At 40.7% G+C, this 10,453-nt stretch overlaps 2 non-coding genes across 2 annotated transcripts; one reads left to right on the top strand and one right to left on the bottom strand.

Annotated features, from left to right (window-relative positions):
• Positions 1 to 6,563: 6,563 nt before the first annotated feature.
• On the top strand, positions 6,564 to 6,637 carry TRNAN-GUU. Its single transcript has one exon. It is a non-coding gene; the product is annotated as a tRNA-Asn (tRNA).
• A 664-nt stretch (positions 6,638 to 7,301) lies between these two features.
• On the bottom strand, positions 7,302 to 7,374 carry TRNAV-UAC. The gene has a single exon. It is a non-coding gene; the product is annotated as a tRNA-Val (tRNA).
• Between the last annotated feature and the right edge of the window lie 3,079 nt (positions 7,375 to 10,453).

Genomic DNA, 10,453 nt, shown 5'->3' on the forward strand with positions numbered 1-10,453 from the left:
TCACCATTTATAACAAATAATTTTTTTAAAATAAAGCAAAACGATAAAGAGGAAGAAAAAAGTCAGTGCAACTTATCAAAACATTGCAAAAAGCTGACACTGTATGTAATGTTGCGCAGCTGTGGGTCCCCGGCTCTGTAAAGGAATGAGAGATGGTGTCTTCTCATATCTTCTTTGGGGACAAGATTGTTCTTTAGAATTTTTTAATGATTCATTTTCAACTATTTTGTGGTTTACATTACTGTAATCATTGCATAATTTTGTTTTCTTGACTCTATTTACCTCACTATGCATCAGTTCACATAAGTCTATCTAGTATTCTTTGTATTCATCATATTAATTGTATCTTACAGCACAGTAATATTCCATTGAATTGAGAGACCACATTTTTAATCATTTTCCAATAGGTGGGCATCTACTTTGTTTCCAGTTCTTTCTACCACAAAAAAAAAATGCTGCCATAAATATGTCATTTTATATGGAGCCTTCCTTTTTGTCAATGACCATCTTATGACAGAGTGGAAAGCAAATGTTAATATCCTTTTACAATCTTACAGAATGACTGAGATGTGTGTGTTAGCATATAATAACATAGAATCACAATGCAGCTTGCCCTATTTATTCCTCCTCCAGTCACCAAGAACTACAACACCTGATTCTGAACATGGTATGGTGATTTTGAAGGCTGGTTTCTACTGCCTTAGTGACTTCTTTAAGGACACTGTGGACTCTTTTTGGGTCACAAATTTATATGAAGGAGGAGAAGGGAAAGGAGTAAGCATTTATATAATGCCTACTATGTGCCAGGCACTGAGTGCTACACAAATATTGTCTCATTTGATATAACACTATTTCAATACATCATATACGCTTAATTCCATCGGCATAGGCCCTTATCTTCCTAATGTTGATTGTACTGCTTTTCCAGCTTATTGGAAGGCTTAATTAGCTTCTTTAGCCAAAATGATTTATAACCTCATGGCCAACCTGCTGGAGATGGACCTCTCAAATTTAGGGTCTTTCTTGGATAATGGATGCACAGTCTTTCCTTGTAGTGATCAAAGTCTTTCCAGCACTATAGTAATCACCAGAGTTTGTGCTCAGTCACCATAACTTTTGAGAATTGAGTATCCACTCCACAAAATGATGAGGAATCAAAACAGGAATTTAATTAACTGAATTCAGATTTTTTTTCATGAAATACCTACCACTTCTGTAGGTGGTTGTCTTATATCTCCCTCAGCCCCATTAGTATGCATTGACAATCAATGATACAATAAGAAACTACTCTGTCAAACATTGTGCTATGCCCTGAGAGTTTTATATATATATATATATATATGAAAAGCCCCAGTTCCTTCCCTCAAAGAGCTTACATTCTAAAGGGGAAAGACAATATGTACATAAAAGTATATGCAAAGTAGTTACAAGGTAGCCTTGGAATGAAGACTCTAGCAGTTGGAGAAAGGAAATAAAAGTCTCCTTCAAAAGATGGCACCAGCGCTATCAGGACAACTTTAGAAAATTAATCTCAATAGGGAAGTGACTGGATACACCATCTACTTCTATTAACTTCGAAAGAACTGTCCTGGATGCTTACAATGTCAAGGAAGCCACCTTGGATTACAATTTTCACTGGCAATTTTTGTTTAAAGGGAATTCTTACTCGACAAAGTAGTAACCTGGAATCCAGAAGTCAGGGTGATAAACGGGAAGGTAAAGAGGTCCTGCCCCTGAATCTGGTCTACTATCCTCATGTTTCCTTGGATTTTATTACCATGGGAGGTCTGCCAGTAAAACTATCCTACTAATGAAAACAGAGAAGAGCTAAGTGGGAGGTCTGGTGAAAGGGTTTTGTCCAGCTTGTGATAATGCTAGAGTGTTTCCTTCTCGTGTGTGGGGTCTGATTTGGAGGCTTGTTTTGTTTTTTCAAGCCTTAGAGATCCTATTTCTTTCAAGCTGGAAAAGTCACTTCCTCTTCCTGCACTTGAGGAGATCTCTCTAGGCCACTGCTCAGGATTTCCACATTCAAAACTTTAGGGAAGCGAAAGTATAAGTTGTCTCCGAGTCAGCTCGCTGGAGAGTCAACTACCACAGATTGGTCCTCAATAATGGGGCAGTCCTAGCTATGGGGCAGATGGCATTGAGTTAAGTGCAGCTTTATTCCGCTGTCCCGAACCAAATTTAATGTCACTTCATGAAGTGACAAGGGAATAGATTTGAAGTGATCTGTGCTCTTTACTTAATCTGTAACTTCTTCCCTCCGGAACCTTTCTGGAGAAGCTGAGGTCAGAGTCTTTTAGAGTATTCACCTCTAAGGCACACTTTCTGTAAAAGTCAGAAAAGAGATTCAGATGGATAATTAAGTTCTGGAAAATGGTCACCCTATAGATTTCCCCATTCAAACTCAGTCGGACTCACAGTCAAATCTAGAATAAGACTCTTTCTCCTCCCAAGGCTTCATTGTCTATCTGTTACTCACAACCTCTCTCTCTCTCAGTTTCCGTCTTCCTCCCCAACCCTGCCAGCTGTTTCAAGACTACTGAGTTCCCTTCTTTTTTTCTGATATCAAAATTGTTGTGATGAATCTGTTCCTTTCTACTTAACAGGTTATCGACATCCCTTCATCAGGTGCCTACCTAGCATGGTGTTCCTTGTCTCGGAGCTGTCGACACCAAGAAGTTGCTTTAAAAGAGTGCTTTCTTTCGGAGGCATCCTGAAAACGGTTTAGACCTTGTGTTGGCGAATTCACTTGCGATACACTTATTCTGTCTTTTCTTTACAAAACTTCCTAAAATCTAGAAGGCGCTGGTTTCTTCGAGAAATGTAGTGACCCACTAGTTAAAACAATGGATTGTCAGGTGAGATTGTTGGGGCAGTGATCCTGAACTTTTGACCAAAAGAAGCCTCTTGGTCTTCAATGATCCCTCCTTGTCATTACTACGATACTCCCGGGGGGGAAACCAACAGCAACAAAAGTTTTCTACCTTCTTGTATATCGTCCTCTCGAATCTGTGCGGTAATTTCTCAACTGTCTCCTTCCCTTCAAACTCCAGTGGGCACAGAAACAAATGCAGAATCTACCTGCTGTGTCTATCATCTTTAGTTATAAGAGGCATTTGTGACAGTTACAAGTACTGAATAGAAAGGCAAAACTCATTTCATTTCAACTCAATTTAGTTCAATTCAGCAAACGTTAATAGGCACCTTCACCCTAAGACATTGAACCAAGCCCTGGGGATAGAAAGACAAAAGTGAAAAACAATTCGTACTCTCATGGAGCCTACATTTCATGGGAAAATGGTTTCTGGAGACCTGAGAATACCCACGACTCACTAAGTCTAATGGTAGCGCTCTGATCAACACTGTCCAATTCTAAACGTCCTTGATTATTTTTCTTTCAAGCGAATTTCGAAGGGGTTTGTGTGGGAAAGAGAGAGCTCTAACCGTTTGTGGTTATCTGGCTGGCTAGTTTCCTTAACCTGCTGGGCTAATTGTTCTTGTTTTGTCCCTAAGATTTGAAACTGCTTCCCGGAGAGAAGCCCATTTCGCGATTTTTCATTTGAAAAGACAATAATCTTGAGGAGCTATTCAACAAATTCGCGCACATTCTCGGGATATCTCAAGGACCTGCAGTTTACTAGAGTAGGGATTTTACAGACCAAGCCACACAGTTAAATGCTCTGCAAGAGAAAGAGTCAGCGGTTAGCACGAGGCAGCCTCAATTTTGTGGCGTCTCTTCTTTCTGCTGGAGTCATGCCCGCAGAGATGCCTCCTTTCACCTCAGTTCATTTTCTCTTCTCCAGTCCCACTTTTTGCGCGGTAATTTAGTTACCTGGAATGCTTAATTTTCTCTGGAATGTCCCCCTTACCTCTCTATTCATGCATTTTCAGCGCTTTGGGAAATCAACTGGTCCCTAAGTGGCAGAGCGAGAGCCAGTCTTTGGAGGGAAAAAGCATTGGGAAAAGAACACTTGCAAACCAACTTGGGTGACTCGTCCTTAATAGATAGATCCCAGTTGCCTGAGAATGAATCCTTGAAAGCGGGGCCTCTCTCTGCCTTACTTACGCTCACTTCCAGGTCTGTCCGTTGTCCATGCTTTCTCCCTTAGCTCTACTGCCTCCACCATCCCTTCCTTCTCCTTTAATCCATTGGCCTCCCACCCTTGATTTTTTTTTTAATTTTCTGGTCATGTGATCTTCCTTCGAAGTCGGATTCAAAGAGGAGAAAAGCGACACCTGGCTTGGAATGCCTAAGGTCTTTTGGAAACCTAGCGTATGGCCTGACTCAGTGGATAGAGTGCTAGGCCTGGAGTCAGGAGTCAGGAATCCGAGTTCGAATCCGGCCTCAGACATATACTAAGCTGTGCGACCCTGAGAAAATCACTTAACCCCGTTTGCCTCAGTTTCTTCATCTGTAAAAATGAATGTAAAATGAAAAATTCAAACCAGTCCAAGAAAACTCCAAATGGAGTCACGAAGAGTCGGACTCGAACTAAAGGACTGAAAAATATCTCCTCACTCCCAGCTGATTTAGTTAACGGAAGATTAGCTTATGAGATAGGTCGTTTGACAAGCAAGAGGTAACGGGAAAGATGTCTTCATCCTCTGCTGTTGCTTACCTTCCTGCATGCTCCTTTCTTTGTACCCAGAAGAAATCATATCCAGTAGTGCTCCCTTCTCTGGCTACCACTCCCTGCGCTTTCATACCCATCCACGTCAACTAAATCCCTCCCACATCCCTAGGCCATTCTAACCTTTCTCTCTTGTGCCCTATGGCGCTTACGTTCTATTGGCATTTCGACCATTCCCTAAATTTCAGTCGTCCCTTATTCACTGACTCCTTCCTTCCAGCTTAAAGACATTTCTAGATCCACCTCATTCTTTAAAAACTTTTACTTGATTCTGTTACATCCTCATACTGCTGTCCTCTGTCTCCTCTCTTTCACATCCTAGAGAAAGGCAGTCTGCTCTCCTTGTCTCCTCTTTTTCATCTATTTCTAACTTATTTCTCCAACCTTTGAAATATGATCTGCAACCTCATCAATCATCTGAACCTATTCTATCCAAACGTACCAATGAACTCTTAAAAAGAATCCTATTTTCCCTCTCAGTGCTTATCCAAGGAGGCAGTTCACAAAAAGGGTAACACTGAAATTACCCTTTGCCTGAAGCAGAAATCTTATAAAAATGCTTTTGAAATGGTATAGAGGCAGTCGATCCTGTGTGCGCCTGAAATGAGGCCAGGACTAAAGAGGAAAATATTTGGGAGTCAACAGCAGTAGTTGATTCCATGGAATGACATTTCTGAGGGAAAGCCTCCAGAAACGAGCCTAGAGTCAGAGCCCCAAAGGTCTCCTGATTGATATATTTTAAATTGTTGTTGTTGTTGTTGCTTTTAAACAACATCCTGAGGTATGCAGAGTGATTATCCCTTTGTCCCCTTTTTCCAGAAACTCAGGTTCAGCTAAGTAACTTGTTCACTATCATACAGATCGTAAGGGCTGAGATTCAAATCCATATTTCCTAACTCTCAATCTGGCATCTTTCCCCTCGGATCTCAGCCCAGCCTTTTTAGCCATCTCATGGCCCCAGTTGGGTTCCAGCATTCCCAGAGCCTCCTCCGAAGATTATTGATAGATTATCTTTTTTTCTCTTCAGGTTTCTAAACTCATGCTACCTACTTTAGTCTTGCTTTCCTTTGTTCTGTTTTGGGGCTTGGAAGATGCCTTTACTTGAGGAGTTCTTAACCTTTTTTTTATGTGTCATGGAGCCCTTTGAGAATCTAAAGAGAAAGAGAAAAAGAAAGAAAGAAGGAAAGGAAGGAAGGAATGAAGGAAGGAAAGAAAGAAGGAAGGAAGAAAGGAAGGAAAGAAGGAAGGAAGGAAGGAAGGAAGGAAGGAAGGAAAGAAGGAAGGAAGGAAGGAAGGAAGGAAAGAAGGAAGGAAGGAAGGAAGGAAGGAAGGAAGGAAGGAAGAAATGTTTCTCTCTTATGTCTAGTCAGCATGGACTCCTGATAGAACAGCAAGATGGATGCGCGTAGGTACTAGGACAAACTCAAGTCCAAAGAAGCCAAGAAGAGGTCAAAGAAAGTCTGCCTGCAGAAGAACCCAGGATAAGCCAAGCTAACGACAAGAATTCTCTTTATCTCATTTTTTTTTTTTCCCAAATCAAGAAAAACCACAAGCAGCTATCATCAAGCAATGAGCCCGTTTCACTGGGTGGCGAGCACCCTGAACCTGATCGTGCTCACGCTCCAGGAGCTTGGCAGCCAGAGGGAATGAAAGAGAGGCTAAGAAACGAGATTGGTAGTTTTCCTTTTTTCTGGTTGGAAGAAAAGTGAATCCAGGAAAGAGGATCTGTGTAACTACATTCGGGAATTCCAGAGTTCCAGACTAGAAAACTCATCCTTTGATTCATTTTCGGTCTCTTCTTTGAGCTTGCTGGAAGCTGTGGGCCTGGAAGGAATATAGGCATCTTAAATAGAGATAATTTCGTTTTTAACACGTTTTTAAAAATCTTGCCTTACTTGTATTCTAAACCAAAAAAGTGAGAGGTCCGTAGTCTCTGTGGCGCAATCGGTTAGCGCGTTCGGCTGTTAACCGAAAGGTTGGTGGTTCGAGCCCACCCAGGGACGAGCATTTTAAGTTTCCCGCAGCCGAGAATCAGCAAAGATTATCCCCCCTCGCCCAAAAACCTCAACTCTCCTCACTTCTAGTTATCATTACCGGATAGTCTCTAACTCCTAAATTCAGACTTTACCTCTGCACAGCTGATTTCCCATGTATTGCCACAAACTAATATTCTCCTTCTCCCAAACTTTTTGCTTCTGAATTGCTGTGTAGGAGCGATAATGTACCTTTTCCTACCCAGTCTTCGGAAAGAGATCTGAAATCTCCCTTTGAGACGAAAATAGTTCCCGATAACCGTCCCCATCCCACCCCAGGAAGATTTCAGTTTGTCACATCTACTGTGGATTTGCTTTGATTTTAAGAAGATGGAGATAGACAATGGTTTGTGAAGTCCCGATCGTCGTCTGAGGCCGTAAGACACGGAAGTGCACGAGGCCTTAAGGTTGCACTCTAAGTTCATAGACCCCACGGCCGATGGCTAAATTAGCAGCAGCTTGCCTGATTTGCCACCTCCTCTGCTTTCCATAGCCTTTGAATGAAGGGTGAAGGGGGCTTTACTCCTGTCTTTCCGTTACAGAACCCCCTTCCTTCAGTGTTATAAAAGGGTATGACCATCCATGCCAATTTCGATGTTCTTTTGAATACTTGGTTAAAAAAAAAATGACCGTATGGTTTCACTGAGGATCGAACTCAGGACCTTCTGCGTGTAAAGCAGACGTGATAACCACTACACTATGAAACCATAGGTTAGTAGCCATTTTCAAGTAATAATATTTCTAATTGAGATACCTGGAATTACAGAGCAGAATTGTCACGAAATGTGAAATGTCTTTGAAAGGATTAACCAGCTAATTTACTCCAATCCCCTCATTCCTTCCTCCATGTTTATGTGCTCCTTTTCTACACATATCAATTACGAAAAAACTGAGTATTCTATCCCGTTTTTCCTCCTTTCTAAATTAGTGTATTTATTACTTTTATATATGTTTCTCAGAGAATAACCAATCAACTCCAGGTCCTCTGTCAGTCACTCAGCAGAGAAACACTTATTAAGTACCTATTATGCGCTGGGCACTGTCCTAAGCGCTGTCCATATGAAGAAAGGCAAACGATAGTTTACTTTGTCCTGCCCTCAAGGAGCTCACAACCCACTGGGGAGGTCAACACATAAAAAGAAGTAAGAAGTGGGGGGAGAGAGAGAGAAGAGGAAGGAGAGGGTATTCAGTAGAAGACTGATGAAAAACTGGAGCAGTTCAGTGAGTGGGATATGAGATGGCTACCCCAGATGTCCTTCTTTAACTGGAGGGTCTGGAAGGAGTTCTGTACTCTTCATCCTCCACACTCCCAACAAACAAACAAACAAACAAATAACATTTATGTAGCACCTACAGGTGTCAGGCACCCTCTAAGTACTTTACAAATATTATCCTATTTTATCTTCCTAACAACTCTAGTAGAGTAGGTTCTATGATCATTCCCATTTTATAGTTGAGGAAAACTGTAGCGAACAGAATTTAAGTGATGATTTGACCAGAGTCACAAAGCTAGTAAGTGAGGGAGAGAACCCAGGGACATGGAGCCCCGAGAACCTGTGAATTTCAGAGTTAATGTGATCTTTCAGGACGATGAGATTTCTGAAGGTATGATGAAAGTTCAGAAGAATTCAGTAGGTGGGAAATTATGTCTTATTTAACTCCTCAATACCCTTTGGAAATAATAAGACCCTGGAGGAACTCTTGTTCTTCTCCTCCGCTCACTCCCCCCGCCCCCCATTAAAATGTTAACTCTGAAGATCATACTTTCCCTTTTCAACTGCTTAAATAAATTACCTTTCTAGATTTCTCCGGACCCTTGAGTTTGCATTTCAAAGTTCTCAACTCTGATCTTTTCATCAAAAATAGCTGAAGGTCCTCCATTCCATTAAAGATCCATTTTTTTTTATTGAAAAAATTGTGGTCAGCTTTTTAGAGTAAATTACTTGGGGTTGTCATCCTGTCTCTTTTGCCTGTTAGAAAATAGTACTCTAGGATCTTCTCTATTCTGTAGGGTAAGCTGTCAGGTCCTGTGAAGTACTGAGTCTCTTTCATCTGGCGGCTGGGGAGGTATGAAGGAATTGGCTGCTCAGTATGCTATATCTGACCAAACCACCTGCTGGCACTCTAAATTTGAACTTCCTTTCACTTAATTGGGCACATGCAAAAGTCCCAGGGCTTTTCTAGCCCTAAGAGCCCAGTTCATTCACTCTGCAAAGGTGCGGATAGTTCAAGGCATCTCCCAGTTTTTCCCATATCTGTAGCTCCTCAGTGCTTTCCGAGCCCCTGTCTAGAGAGACGTATGTTCAAATTAAAACCCATAACATCCTTGGCTTAATGCTATTCTCCTCCCACAACTGGATCCTTTATCTAGCTGACCCAAAAGGAATTCATTCATTTTCAGTTCAACTTAAATTGTATTTATTACATCGAAAGCAAAAGTAAAATGTAACAGTAAGCTGAAAGCAGTTGAGCACCCGCAGCTTTCGTTCTCTTCACACTCTTCTGCAACATGCCTCAATAATCTTACAGGAACTAGGGAGGCTAGTTGTACACCAAAAGAGTTTCAAAGAGGAGTGCTTTCAAGGCTCTCAGTTTTAAAGTCCTGGCAGGGTGGGGGGCACAGTAAATCAACACAACATGCTCCTTTGTCCCTTCCACTACTGGTAGTGAATGATCTCTGCTTCCTTGCCAATTGGCTTATGATAGATGTTAGCTGTCCTATGCAAAATCAGTTCATACATCAGAAACACTTCATATCCCAGATAAAATTCCCAAGGAAATTTGACTGAGAATATCATATTTATGTTAGGAATTGATGTTTCTACTATGAGATGAGTTTCAAGGGAAACCGTCAATGTTCAGCATGGATATCTATAGACAGCATGGTATATGGCCTGACAAAAATGGGCCTGGTGAGTATGCCTGACACAGTTTTCATGAATAATTTCCATTGCCACAAGCACAATTGCCACATGGTCATCTAAAACAATTTTACAAAGAACTTCCTTGAAAGATCATAATTATTACTTTGCCTATGTCGCTATCCACTGTTATTTTTGTTTTTTTTTTTAATTCTGAAATGAGATAATTGAGCCCTAGAGAATTTAGAGAATTTCTAGGATAATTAATCTCTCTGTGTGTGCAATTTTCACAATCCCAATAGATCTAAAATGTTATTTTGATGATCTAGGCTGCACTTGATGTTATGGTGCTCAAAGGATTATGATCCAAATGCCACTATGTCCATTATAAACACAGTAGTGCCATACAAAAATAATTCCTTGGTGTTTAAACTCATCAACTTCTTATACCAACAGGTAACACTACTGTAAAAATACTTAAATCTATTTTTTTTAGTTTTCAACATTCATTTTCATAAGATTCTGAGTTCCAAGTTTTTCTCCCTCTCTCCTTCCTTCCCTTCTCTCCTCCCTCCCCAAGACAGCAAGCAATCTGATACAGGTTATATATGTACAATCATGTTAAACATATTTCTACATTAGTCATGTTGTGAAAGAAGAATCAGAACAAAAGAGAAAAAACATGAGAAACAAAAAACAAAAAAAGTGAAAATAGTATGCTTCTATCTGCATTCAAATGTCTTAGTTCTTTCATAGTTCTTTCTCTGGATGTGGATAGCATTTTCCATCATGAGTCTTTTGGAATTGTCTTGGATCATTGATAAATATTTAAATCTGATTTTGTGCTGCACCACATTTTTGCATGTCTGTCTATTTTTCTATCCATGCCAATAATCATACCTGTTTTCAATTTACTTAGGCCTTA

Source organism: Trichosurus vulpecula, chromosome 6, assembly GCF_011100635.1.
Source record: "Trichosurus vulpecula isolate mTriVul1 chromosome 6, mTriVul1.pri, whole genome shotgun sequence".
Lineage (NCBI taxonomy): Eukaryota > Metazoa > Chordata > Mammalia > Diprotodontia > Phalangeridae > Trichosurus > Trichosurus vulpecula.